General features: G+C 36.8%; 1 long non-coding RNA gene across 1 annotated transcript; it reads left to right on the top strand.

The window, feature by feature from the left end:
- Positions 1-6,634: 6,634 nt before the first annotated feature.
- On the top strand, positions 6,635-13,468 carry LOC113016335 (uncharacterized). Its single transcript, XR_013909820.1, has 4 exons — positions 6,635-7,268; positions 8,228-8,259; positions 9,385-9,411; positions 12,416-13,468. It is a non-coding gene; the product is annotated as an uncharacterized LOC113016335 (long non-coding RNA).
- The last annotated feature ends 608 nt before the right edge of the window (positions 13,469-14,076 follow it).

Here is a 14,076-nt window from a genome sequence, read left to right as displayed (position 1 = left end):
TGTCCCCGAATATCTTCAGACACCCCTGACGCTCACAATTCAAGAATTTCTTTCTCACCTATTACCGTTCTGAAATGAGTTGGACTTGTTTGAGGGTAGGAAATTTGTCCTTCGCTCAGATTTCTTCAGATTTCAAACTGTGGAAATGAACCACTTTTTTCTCTCGTCATAACTTTTTGTTGGATTTCCACAGAGACCTGAAAATTTCTATGACTGTTCACCAAAGCCTGCTGTCTCTTACGGTGAAAGAATGATATTGATATTCCAAATAGATTTAGAGTTACAAAGCGTTGTTTGAGGGCAAGTCAAGGCAGTTTTTGCTTCGCTCTACTCAGTTATGGTGCATTAGAAGTCAAATATCTTTAATAATTCATATTTTAATGATAAATTGTTAACACTAGAAGATTCCCCCATCTCTTCTGAACAAAACGGTGTAAGAATGACCGCTCTAGCCCCTACGGTTAGGAAATTATGGTCATTTGTTTGAGGGGAGTCCTCACTATGAGAAATAGGCTGCAATAATCCTGTGCCTCTCTGTCCTGCGTGTGTAAATAGATGCACCTGTTTTGGAGGGAAAAAGTGCACAGGCTCTCTGATTGGTGGATTCAAATTCAGCAGCTCCCAGGCTGACCTAGAAACTTACTTCTCTCTCCCTGTGTGTGTGTGTGTGTGTGTGTGTGTGTGTGTGTGTGTGTGTGTGTGTGTGTGTGTGTGTGTGTGTGTGTGTGTGTGTGTTTAGTGGGAGAGAGAGGACCCTGCCCTTATTTGGCAGCATGTCATTGTAGGATTTAAATTGAATATAGTTAGACTGGTTGACTGGATTAGAGCCTGTGTTTGTGTGTCCCTCTGTGCATTTGTGTTCCAATATGCCTCCATATTTGTAATTTTGTAAGTTATTACTATTCTGCTAAATCATACTATTTCTGCTTTTCATAGGATTTGTGCCTAATATAGTATTTCTGCTAAATATAGTATTTCTGCTTTTTATAGGATTTGTGCCTAACATAGTATTTCTGCTTTTTATAGGATTTGTGCCTAATATAGTATTTCTGCTTTTTATAGGATTTGTGCCTAATATAGTATTTCTGCTTTTTATAGGATTTGTGCTTAATATAGTATTTCTACTAAATTATAGTATTTCTGCTTTTTATAGTATTTGTGCTAAAACATAGTATTTCTACTAAATGTAGTATTTCTGCTTTTTATACTATTTGTGCTAAATTATAATATTTCTGCTTTTTATACTATTTGTGCTAAATTATAATATTTCTGCTTTTTATACTATTTGTGCTAAATTATAATATTTCTGCTTTTTATACTATTTGTGCTAAAACATAGTATTTCTACTAAATGTAGTATTTATGCTTAATCATACTATTTCTGCTTTTTATAGGATTTGTGCCTAATATAGTATTTCTGCTAAATTATAGTATTTCTGCTTTTTATACTATTTGTGCTAAAACATAGTATTTCTACTAAATGTAGTATTTATGCTTAATCATACTATTTCTGCTTTTTATAGGATTTGTGCCTAATATAGTATTTCTGCTAAATTATAATATTTCTGCTTTTTATACTATTTGTGCTAAAACATAGTATTTCTACTAAATGTAGTATTTATGCTTAATCATAGTATTTCTATATATTTCTGCCAGGTCCCCAGGCAGCCAATCCTCTGTGAGGACTTAGACATTCAAATTTTCAAATCAGGGCCTGCACGGTTTCCCAGCCAATCATATATGTGTCCTGAGGCATTCAAATTTGCATATTGGGGCCTTCATGGCTTCTAAGCCAGCCAATCATATCTGAGGGCTGAGGAATTCAAATCCACAAATCAGGGCCTGCACGGCTTCCCAGGCAGCCAATCATATATGTGGCCTCAGGCATTCAAATTTGCATATTGGGGGAATTCGTGGCTTCTAAGTCAACAAGTCATCCATGTTGTATATCTCTAAAAATTCACATTTTAATGATAAATTGTTAACACTGGAAGATTCCTCCATCTCTTCTGAACAAAACGGTGTAAGAATGACCGCTCTAGCCCCTACGGTTAGGAAATTATGGTCATTTGTTTGAGGGGAGTCCTCACTATGAGAAATAGGCTGCAATAATCCTGTGCCTCTCTCTGCTGCGTGTGTAAAAAGATGCACCTGTTTTGGCGGGAAAAAGTACACAGGCTCTCTGATTGGTGGATTCAAATTCACCAGCTCCCAGGCTGACCTAGAAACTTACTTCTCTCTCCCTGTGCATTTTTTTTGCTGATTTTTTCATTTAACAAGTATATTTGAGGGACCCTCAGCATGTTCAGCATTTTTTCAGCTGTCCATTTTGCTTTTCCAATTTTTCTGTTTAACTTATTACTATTGTGCTAAATCATACTGTTTCTGCTATTTTCTAAGATTTGTGCTTAATATAGTATTTCTGCTTTTAATAGGATTTGTGCTTAATATAGTATTTCTGCTTTTTATAGAATTTGTGCTTAATATAGTATTTCTGCTTTTTATAGGATTTGTGCTTAATATAGTATTTCTGCTAAATTATAGTATTTCTGCTTTTTATAGTATTTGTGCTAAAACATAGTATTTCTACTAAATGTAGTATTTATGCTTAATCATAGTATTTCTATATATTTCTGCCAGGTCCCCAGGCAGCCAATCCTCTGTGAGGACTGAGAAATTCAAATTTTCAAATCAGGGCCTGCACGGCTTCCCAGCCAATCATATATGTGTCCTGAGGCATTCAAATTTGCATATTGGGGCCTTCATGGCTTCTAAGCCAGCCAATCATATCTGAGGGCTGAGGAATTCAAATCCACAAATCAGGGCCTGCACGGCTTCCCAGGCAGCCAATCATATATGTGGCCTCAGGCATTCAAATTTGCATATTGGGGAATTCGTGGCTTCTAAGTCAATAAGTCATCCATGTCATATATCTCTAAAAATTCACATTTTCATGATAAATTGTCAACACTTGAAGATTCCCCTATCTCTTCTGATCAAAACGGTGTAAGAATGACCGTTCTAGCCCCTACAGTTAGGAAATTATGGTCATTTGTTTGAGGGGAGTCCTCACTATGAGAAATAGACTGCAATAATCCTGTGTCTCTCTGTGCTGCGTGTGTAAATAGATGCACCTGTTTTGGAGGGAAAAAGTGCACAGGCTCTCTGATTGGTGGATTCAAATTCAGCAGCTCCCAGGCTGACCTAGAAACTTACTTCTCTCTCCCTGTGTGTGTGTGTGTGTGTGTGTGTGTGTGTGTGTGTGTGTGTGTGTGTGTGTGTGTGTGTGTGTGTGTGTGTGTGACAGAGAGAGAGAGAGAGAGAGAGAGAGAAAGCCTTTTAATGGGATGATCTCATTGTAAGATTCAAAATCAATATATTTAGACTGGTTGACTGAATTGGATCTTGTGTGTGTGTCTCTCTGTGCATGTGTGTTTCCTTATGTGTCCATATTTGTGATTGTGTGGCTGTTATATTTTTTTTGCTGATTTTTTTCATTTAACAAGTATATTTGAGGGACCCTCAGCATGTTCAGCATTTTTTCAGCTGTCCATTTTGCTTTTCCAATTTTTCTGTTTAACTTATTACTATTGTGCTAAATCATACAATTTCTGCTATTTCATAAGATTTCTGCTTAATATACTAGTTCTGCTTTTTATAGGATTTGTGCTTAATATACTATTTCTGCTTTTTATAGGATTTGTGCTTAATATACTATTTCTGCTTTTTATAGAATTTATGCTTAATCATACTATTTCTATATATTTCTGCCAGGTCCCCAGGCAGCCAATCCTCTGTGAGGACTCAGACATTCAAGTATACAGATCACAGCCTGCACGGCTTCCCAGCCAGCCAATCATATCTGAGGTCTCCCGTTTCCTCTCTCGTCATATCTCAGCGATAGATGTACAGAGAGCAATGAAAATCGCAGTCAAAGTACACCAAAGTCCGCTGATTCAGCCAGTAGAAGAATTATGCTTCTAGTCCACCTAGTTTTTGAGTTACACAACGTTTTGTAACTCCAAAAAGCGGTGTTTTTCGCCTCTCACCGCGATCTAATTCTGACTCCTCATCAGCCTGTTTTTCCAAAGCGGCCGCTCTCTTTCCCAGTGGCGCAGTTGGTAATGACACGGCTCTGCAAGCCAAAGATCGTGGGTTCGATTCCACCTTGGTCAACATGTTTTTTTTCCCTACAAATTAATACACTGTCACAGACCAGTAATTCATATTCATCATTTATTACAATTCTGCAAACTTTTATGATTTTACCAGCTTTTGATAATATGGACCTCACATTCTTGTTAACACTCCATGGCACAAATACTCTTCCCTTTAGGCTCTGTGTATGTGTGTGTGTGTATCAATATTTCTCCCATTTTAAAGTATTACTCCTCCATAATTGTATTTCTGTTCAATCAAAGTACTTTTACTACATCTTAGTACTTCTGCTCAATCATAGTATTTCTGCTAAATCATAGTATTTTTGCCAAATCATGATTTTTGTGCCAAATCATAACATTTGTGTATTACTACTAATTGGAGGAATTTCTGTCATGTTACAGTATATGTGCTAAATATAGTATTTCTGCCAAATCATACTATTTCTACTATGTTATATTTTTCTTTCTAAATACAGCATTTCTGCTATATAATTGTATTTCTGCTTTTTATACTATTTGTGCCTAACATAGTATTTCTGCTAAATTATAGTATTTCTGCTCTTTATACTGTTTGTGCCTAATATAGTATTTCTGCTTTTTATAGGATTTGTGTTTAACCTTCAGAGGTCCTTAGGGACATTTATTGTCTTTTGCATTTTTAATTTTAATATAGTATTTCTGCTAAATTATAGTATTTCTGCTTTTTATAGGATTTGTGCTAAAACATAGTATTTCTACTAAATGTAGTATTTATGCTTAATCATACTATTTCTATATATTACTATTCTGCTAAATCATACTATTTCTGCTTTTCATAGAATTTGTGCCTAATATAGTATTTCTGCTAAATTACAGTATTTCTGCTTTTTATACTATTTGTGCTAAAACATAGTATTTCTACTAAATGTAGTATTTATGCTTAATCATACTATTTGCATATTGGGGAATTCGTGGCTTCTAAGTCAACAAGTCATCCATGTCATATATCTCTAAAAATTCACATTTTAATGATAAATTGTCAACGCTTGAAGATTCCCCCATCTCTTCTGAACAAAACGGTGCAGTGACCGTTCTAGCCCTTACGGTTAGGAAATTATAGTCATTTGTTTTGAGGGGAATCCTTAATGGATAATGTTTATATATATATATTTGTCTTTAAAACATTTTTGCAGACTGACTGTCCTGGACTGGTTGTTGTTTTGTTTTTTTCAGGTCTGGTGAACTCAGCTCTTTGGTGTTGGTGTTCAGGAGTAGAGCCTTCTAATAATATTTATTCAAGTTATAGATTTAAAGTTCTGCGAGTTTTTTCTGTAGCAAATAAATATTGTATAGAATATTTAAAATCACCTACATTTTTTATGTTTACAATGCCCATTGTGTGTAATACTGGAATTTCCTACTACCCGTGAACGCCTCATCTTTTACCTGACTGCCGGACATCCGCCTTTCCGCACACTTCGCTGAGTCCGCTCTGGGTGAGTGCAGCTGCTCTGCTTCTCCTCTTCTCTCCTAAATGTTTATAGTCTGTTTGTGCGATTTAACGAGTTCTTTTAGTGATTTATAAAGCCAACCGAGGTATAACTCATATTAGAGTAACACAGTGGTTGCTTTTTCTTAGTGAAACTTTGTCATTTTTGTATGTAAAAGGAGTGTTTGATGAGCTAACAACCCGATGCTAATGCCTAGCGCTCCTTTGAGCCCAGTGTGAAATGAAAATTTGACTGTGAACCACGGTTGATGTGTTGTTTTATTCATTACATTTGGTGTGTTTGTCAGTCTGTTACATAAGGTGCAGTTAGTTCTCTTCACAAATCAGTTGGTTAAAACAGCCTCATTCTTTATGCTGTAAAGTTTTTAACGAACCGCCATCTTAGATTCAGTGTCAGCTGTCGGCAAGATCAAAGGAGCCATTTTACCGCCTCTGACCGAACACGGGAGAAAAAGAGTCACGTGTGTGCAGGTCTTGTGGGTTAATTAAGACAAAGGAGGGGGGGAGAAACTGAGGATTAAACATAGCCTATGTCCCCACATACACGGGTATTTTTGAAAACGGAGATTTTCCGTTTCTGTTTTAAAAAACAATCCCGTCCACACATAAATGCAGAAATGAAGGAGAACGCTGCTAGGAACATGCCAAAGCAGCAGGTGGCGCTATATTCCTAACCGTGTAGAAATGTTGGCCAATCAGAAGTCTAGAAGCCTCGGTGGGAAATGGTAAACAAAGATGGGGCATAGAAGCAGAACCGAGTCGTATCTGTGGGGGGACAGTAACTGTGTGCGCATATGTAAGCATTTAAACACTGCAGAGAGAACAATTAACAGTAACCGTATTGTAGAAATACATTTCACCGAAACAATAACGTGGCGCACAGTGTGACGTCAAAAAAGGCGCTGCGTTTTCTCCGTTTCCCTGTCCACACATAAATGCAAAAACGGAGTTTTCGAAAATATTCTGGCAAGCATTTTTAGTTTTTCAGTGACCGAAAACGCCGTTTAAGTGTGGACGAAAGGTGCAAACGCATAGAAAAATCTCCATTTTCAAAAGTACCTGTGTACGTGTGGACATAGCCCAAGAATAATAAGAACTCCTAATATGTAGACTTTAATTTTTAAGAACTGTTTAACAAAGGCTTGTTTGTGCCAACCTAAATCTGCAGCACAGTTTAAATTCTCACTTTGTGGGAAATTAATGAAATAAACAACAGCCCACCTTCACATAAATAAAATATGGCAGTATATTATTATTAGTATGGTACATAGATATTTATTTTAAAACTACAGCATATTTACTATGATACTATGTGCAGTTGGTAATATTTTAGGAAGTAGAATTTGAATGCAGACCACCTCAAATATTAAAGCCTTAAAAATATGTCGTGCAGTTTTTCATGTATGAGTGTTTTGCAATCTTAAATGAGATGTAGACCAAAGAAAACAGAGGAGAGTTGTTGTTTGTATTCCAGCTGTAGTAAACAAAGAAGTTTAGTGAATCTTTTTGACAACAGAGAGTGATGCAGTATTGATGCTGATTTGAGTTTTCTGATCCTGTATTTTTGTTCTTTGTCTTTTGTTACACAGAGTGAAATAAAGCTTGGTTTTGCCTTTGCTGGTAAGTAAACAGTGATTGTAACTGAAGCAATATGAAATTGGGATTGTGTAACATTTTTAGCAATTTACATACAATAGTTTGGCTTTTTGTGATATCTTGCCATTTGCTCATGGGCAAAAACACATTTAGGATTTATAAGCAGTAAAGCCCCCCCCCCCCCCCCCCCCCCACGATCTCTGAGTGTCCCTAAAAATGTCCCTGAAGTTTAATAGGCCATTTATGTCTAATTTTAAAGGCTTATCAAAGCATTTCTGTAGTAATTATTGTTTTTATTACACATGTTAAGGTCATTTGAGACTCTGCAATTAAATTTTGCCCTCTTTAGACTAAAGTGAGTTCATTTTGTCTGAGGTACAGTGCTGGGAAAAGTCTTTCTTCCTTGCAGATTTATTTTGTTCATGCTTTTTTGTCACATGTTTCAAATCATCTAACAGGGATGATATGAATAAATACAAAAAAGCATTTTAAAGTGATGATTTCACGTATGAAGCAGAGAAAACCAAACCAGAGCTATCTGTTCTAATGTGAGAACATGCTGGTCTCTAATACCCAGCTGTGGAAGCCCTGATACGAAGAACTACCATCAAGCATTTATAGTATCAAGTATTATTTGTGATTGTTGCACGCTTTGAAACTGTGATGTTATCATTTGATCAAGTGTGCAGTGCGAGCAAATCCTTGCTTGTGGTATCTGCTGTGTTATGTAATAGCACCAAAGTATTAGAGCTTTACGTTCATGAGGAATTTCTGTGGAATTGCAGATGGATAAAACGACACATCACCTTAATAAAGACAGAAATCTTTAATAAGGTGCAGAAAGAGAAGATGGGGTGTTTATAGTAAAGCTGTTGTAAACAAAGAATTTAACAGATTTTTTTCCCACTACAGATTGTGATGCAGTATTGACTCTGATGCTGATTTCAGTTGTCTGATTCTGTATTTTTGTTCTTTTGTTACAGAGTGAAACAGAACTTCGGTTTTGCCTTTGCTGGTAAGTAAGCAGCAATTGTAACTGCAGTAATATGACATTGTCACTGTGTAACATGTTTAGCAACTTACCTAACGTAGTTTGGTTTTTGTGACATTACCATTTACTGATGGGCAAAAACAAATGGTCAGAATTTATACCTTGTAGCAGCAAAGGCCCCACACATGACCTCTGACTGTCCCTGAAGTTTAACAGGCCATTTGTGTCTGATTTTTATGTTTGAACACAAACAACTGTTTTTATACAGTTGTTCATGTTCTCCGTTTGTTTATGGATTTACCTAGCAGACATAACTATGAACGCATTTTAGGTGAGTTAGTGTAAGTGGTAGCTTAAACACTTAAGAGCACCACAGTTGTTGATTTATATCTTCACTCATATTCTGCTTATGTATTACATTAAAGTCAGACCACTATAGAAGTATTTTTGCCTGAGTGAACAGAAGTGGTAGGTTAAACATTTAAGCAATAATAAAAGACTAAGAGAACCAGAGTTGTGAGTAGGCAATGTTGTGTATGTTAAAGCCTGTGTGTAATTTATGTACACTAAGTTTAAATCAGTTTCTTAATAAGTTGCTTGATACAATGTGTTTGAAAATTATATATAAAAGGGAAATATTGCAAAATACAAAAAGATTCCTGCCAACAGGTACAATGGAAGGACTTTTTATTATAATTTTTAAGAAATTAATTGCAAAAATGGCGTGCCACTGTTGTTACTATAACATGTCAGAATTGACATGTATTTTAGGATTTACATATTCAGATCAGAACTAAAACCTAATGAGGTTTTCCGTTGATTCTAACAGTTGTGGTTTTTCCACACTTTATTAAGCACTGACTTGTGATAGAAAATGATGGAGCTAAAAAGCCATAATCTGTACCAACAAATATTGGTGCCTCTTCTTTGCACTTCTGTAGTATGCATGCCTTTATTACACATGTTATCACCATGTGAGACTCTGTAACTGAAGTTTGTCCTCTTTAGACTACAGTGAGTTCATAAAGGCTTGAAGAAATTGAGGATCTTACTAGTTATTTCATGTCACAGTAAAGTGGATTGTGTGTGAAGAGGTTCAACAGTGTAAGTCATTAAACAGTGATCTGATGTGTTGTTTCCTTTCTCTAGGATACTGATCTGATCGTCGCAAGTCTGGTAAGTAAAGGTTTTGTCTGCGGTACAGTGCTGAGAAAGGTCTTTCTTCCTTGCAGATTTATTTTGTTTATGCTTTTTTTCACATGTTTCAAATCATCTAACAAGGATGACCTGGATAAATACAAAAAGCAGTTTTAAAGTGATGATTTCATTTTTGAACCAGAACAACCTGGTCTAATGTAAAAACATATTGGTCTCTAATACCCAGCTGTGGATGCCCTGATAGCAACAATTACCATCAAGCATTTACAGTAACTGGTAATGACTGGTTTACATCACTGGTTGATTTTGGTCCACTATAATTTCAGAATTGTCTTAATTAGATCCAAACAGGACAGGCAAAAAAAGAAAAGAAAAAAGTCTTAATTAAGGCCCAATATAGGGTTTTCAAGTCATACCAAGTACCACGGTGGTTAGCACTGTTGCCGCACAGCAAGAAGGTCCTGAGTTTAATTCCAACATCAGGCCGGGGTCTTTCTGTGTGGAGTTTGCATGTTCTCCCGGTGTTTGCGTGGGTTCCCTCCGGGTACTCCGGCTTCCTCCCACCGTCCAAAGACATGCAGCTTGTGGGGATAGGTTAATTGAATAATCCAAATTGTCACTAGGTGTGTATCTGCGAATGAATGTGAGTGCGAATGGTTGTCTGTCCCTGTGTGTTGGCCCTGCGACAGACTGGCGACCTGTCCAGGGTGTACCCTGCCTCTCGCCCTATGACAGGTGGGATAGGCTCCAGTGCCCCCTGAAAAGGATAAGCGGAAGCGAATGGATGGATGGATGGATGGATGGATGGATGGATGGATAGGGTTTTCAAGTCATACCAAGTATCTTAATTTCATTAAAGTCCAGACTGATTCGTTTACACCAAGTGTTTTGTTTCATTCATTCAATTGGACTTGCTTGTGTGCTTCAGATCCTAAGTGTGATTAAACTTAAGCCCAGGACCTGATGAGTTGATGTAGGTCCTGAAGTAGTAAAGGAACTCTGGGACATCACAGTAACAGCACCATGTTTGACTTTAATGCTGGTGTTTTTCTCTCACTATAGATGATTCAGTTTAGTGCAGTTAGTCAGCACAGCTCTTGGTTATCATTGAGATATTATTAGGCAACTTGTTTTTGCCTGTTCAGCTACAACGTCTGGGAGGGTTTCTGTTTTCTGGGGTCTCCAGATCCTTAGAAATCTCTTTGTAAACCTTTACAGAACTATATGTGTTTGTTTCACATTAGAGCAGCTCACGACTAGCAGTTTAGGGACAATTAAATATTCACATAGGGCAGGGGTCTCAAACTCCACTCTTCAAGTGCCGGTGTCCTGAAGCTTTTCCACGTGTCCCTGTTACAAAACACCTGAATAACATTTGTAGGTCATTAGTGAGAGTATAGAATTTGACTGTGTTGAAGTGGCATCCCCGAAGACTGTTCAAATTTAAGTAATTTAAGTGTTTGGAAAAATGTACTTCTAAAAGTACTTTCATTGCATCATGTTCACTCACTCATGAGCTGCTATAACATGAATCAAATGGCTGAATTACCACCTCAGCATGCAGTCACGTTCTGTAGAGTTTTGCTAATGACCTACTAATGTTATTCAGGTGTGTTGCAACAGGGACACATAGAAAAGTTTCTGGACACCAGGCCTTAACGACCAGAGTTTGAGACCACTGGTGGTAGGGCATGGTGGATTTCAAAAGCTTCTTCCCTTAAATCACTGCCTAAAAACTGCTTTTTGTAATTTGTCATAATGACTTGCAAAATATAGGTGGGATGAAAACATAAACATAAGACATTTTATAGTGGCCTGATATTTTTATCAAGGCTGTTTTTTGAAAATAATCCTGCCCTAATTTACAAAAGATGAACTGTCTGAAAGTCATGTTTGTTTGTTTGTTTGTTTAAGAAATGTGGGAATCTCCAGCAAAGATCTTACATGCAACAGCTCAGATACAGCACTCACTTCTGTTCTTTTTATCATGAAATGATCTACAAAGAAATTATCATCATACTAAATTATGGTAATTAGGCCTTTATATCAGCTATGATAAGTTTATTATAGATTTAGTGTAGTGCTTATTGCTGTGTATCAAACATGCCCCAAATGTGACTGAAATATGTAGAAACTGCTGTGTAGAAACTAGCTGTCTCCAAATTTCTCATTTTGCCAAAATACATACAGAGTGGCTTGAAACTGTCTGCTCTAACCTCAGTGTGTTGGTTTTGTTGGACCATATAATATTTACAGTAAGTTACTGTAGCAGCACGTCTTGGTTTGAGTTTAGACTTAGTTTATTGTTTTAATAGAACGTAAAAATGTCCTTATAACAGTTCCACCATCATTTGTTAAACATTGTCATTCTGTTCACTCCAATAATTTACTGTAGAACTCTTTAGTATTTAAAGCCCTACATGTACTGTATTTTTGAGATTATAAGGCATAATGTCAATAAACAAGCCTGTTTTTAAGGCAGATTAAGCCGAACAAACAGTCAGATAAGTCCAACTTTATTCAAGTCATTCACAACAACTCTCAACACTGTTCAGTTGTAACACATAAAATACAGAACAATACACTCACTTTTTCAGTTCATTCCTCATCTACAAATCCATCAAACTCTTCATGGGTTGATCAGTTTGAAATCTGCTTCATAAGCATGTCTCTTAGCACGTGCCAGGTCCTTGTACACACACCATAATGTTATGTTGAAGCACCGTACGAATTACTCTGCGAGGGTCCTGACTATGGTAGCCATAATGCTCTGACAATACATCAAGCAGCGCAGCTTTGTAGCTTACCGAAGTATTACTAAAATATTTGACAGAATTTTGAGCGCTGTGTACCACAGAAATCCCGTTTGAGGTCAGTAAGCATAACCAGAATCGATACACTAGGCACATTGTATGTTTTTGAGAAAATGACAGGATTTTAGGTGTGCCATATAGTCTGAAGAATATGGTAAATCCAAGCATGTTGGAAATATGACTAATTCCAGTCCTTTTGTGTCTTACAGGTGACCTGCTGCAGAAGATCCTCTCTCTCTCTATCATTATAAGCAATTCTGTCTATCCTATCACTCTCCCAACTCTATCTAATTTGAAAGCCATTCTATCTTGTATCCCTCTATCTCTACTGCTCTATCTAATTTGAAAGCCATTCTATCTTGTATCCCTCTATCTCTACCGCTCTATCTAATTTGAAAGCCATTCCATCTTGTATCCCTCTATCTCTACTGCTCTATCTAATTTGAGAATCCAAGTTTTCAGAAATCCTTTTCAGAATCCAATTTTCAGAAATCCAAGTTACCAGAACTTGATCTATCTGTTACAGAATTCTGAGAGATCTCTGCTCTCACTGCTCTTTCTTTCCTGTCTTTAAACTCTCTCACATTCAGTCATTTTGCTGGAAATTACAAGTTGAATATACAGTAGTAGAATTACAGTACAGTAGAACTTTTAGTAGAAACTACTTACACAGCCCTACATTTGTCATTTTAATTTTGCATTAGACTTTAGTTTGGACTGCTAGTTTGGCTTACTTTGATCAATTGTATAAAATATCACCTTTTTATAAGTTTATTTGTAATAAGATAATCTGGTTATTTTGTAATACATACATTCAGATAAATAATAAATTAGATCCAGTCTGTTAGTCTGTTTCATTGGCTATAACATTTGACTGCAAGTTTATAGTACTATTATTTAAGGACAAACCCATTTTGTCACTCAGTGTAAGTATTCAGTTAGTATTGTCATCGAGAAGCGCCTGAGGACTTCCTGTTTCCTGACTGCTGCAGAAAATCCAGCTGGGGAATCCTCATCACCAGTCATCTTATCACCACACCACCAAAGCTCCATATATTTGATTTCAATTTTAGATATCTGAAAGATTTACATAAACTCCCCTAAGAGCTAAGACTTTTAATATAGCCTGTTGATTGTTGAGATTTATTCTGCATATCATTTTACAGAAGTTGTAATTATTTATCAGTCTGGTTAAAAAAATATAAGTAAAATTATACAGTTTCAAAAAGAGCTACAATAAAACGGATCAAATTGTTTCCAGAGAACTTTGAATTTCCTTTATTTTGAGTTTGGAGTAGAAAATCAGCTTTTTATATATAATAGTACATTTCTCAGATTTAACAGTAATTTGAGGAGTTATACGTTTTTCTGTGTTTCAAGGTTCAGTTTTGTTTACATTTGTGTATAACCACATATAAGCTCCAGGTTGTACTTCAGCAAAATGCCAAGAAAAGGTCAAAGGTCTCAGTCTCAGAAGCTTAGACGTCAGAAGGAGAAAGAACAGCTGAATGTTTCTCAGAGCAGTGAGCAGGTAAAGGTGTGTGTTTCAGCTTTTCCCAGCACAGAAGTGCAGAGCAGTGTTCAGACAGCCACAGTGTCTTATGCAGATGTGGTAAAGAAAGGTGTTCCCTCAGTGTCTGTCCCAGAGTCTGAAGTTATGCAGGTAATCCAGACTGAACCCCAGCTAACTGTACAAATACAGCATGATGGAGAGACAGCCAAAGTATCTTATGCAGATGTGGTAAAAAGAAGTGTTCCCTCAGTGTCTGTCCCAGAGCCTGAAGTTATGCAGCTAATCCAGACTGAACCCCAGCTAACTGTACAAACACAGCATGATGGACACGCTCCAGGACAGTCTCATGTACAGGTT

The sequence above is a fragment of the Astatotilapia calliptera genome, chromosome 6 (assembly GCF_964374335.1).
Source record: "Astatotilapia calliptera chromosome 6, fAstCal68.1, whole genome shotgun sequence".
Taxonomy (NCBI): Eukaryota; Metazoa; Chordata; class Actinopteri; order Cichliformes; family Cichlidae; genus Astatotilapia; species Astatotilapia calliptera.
Note: the sequence above shows the minus strand (reverse complement) of the source record. Positions and strands in the feature narration are given on the sequence as shown.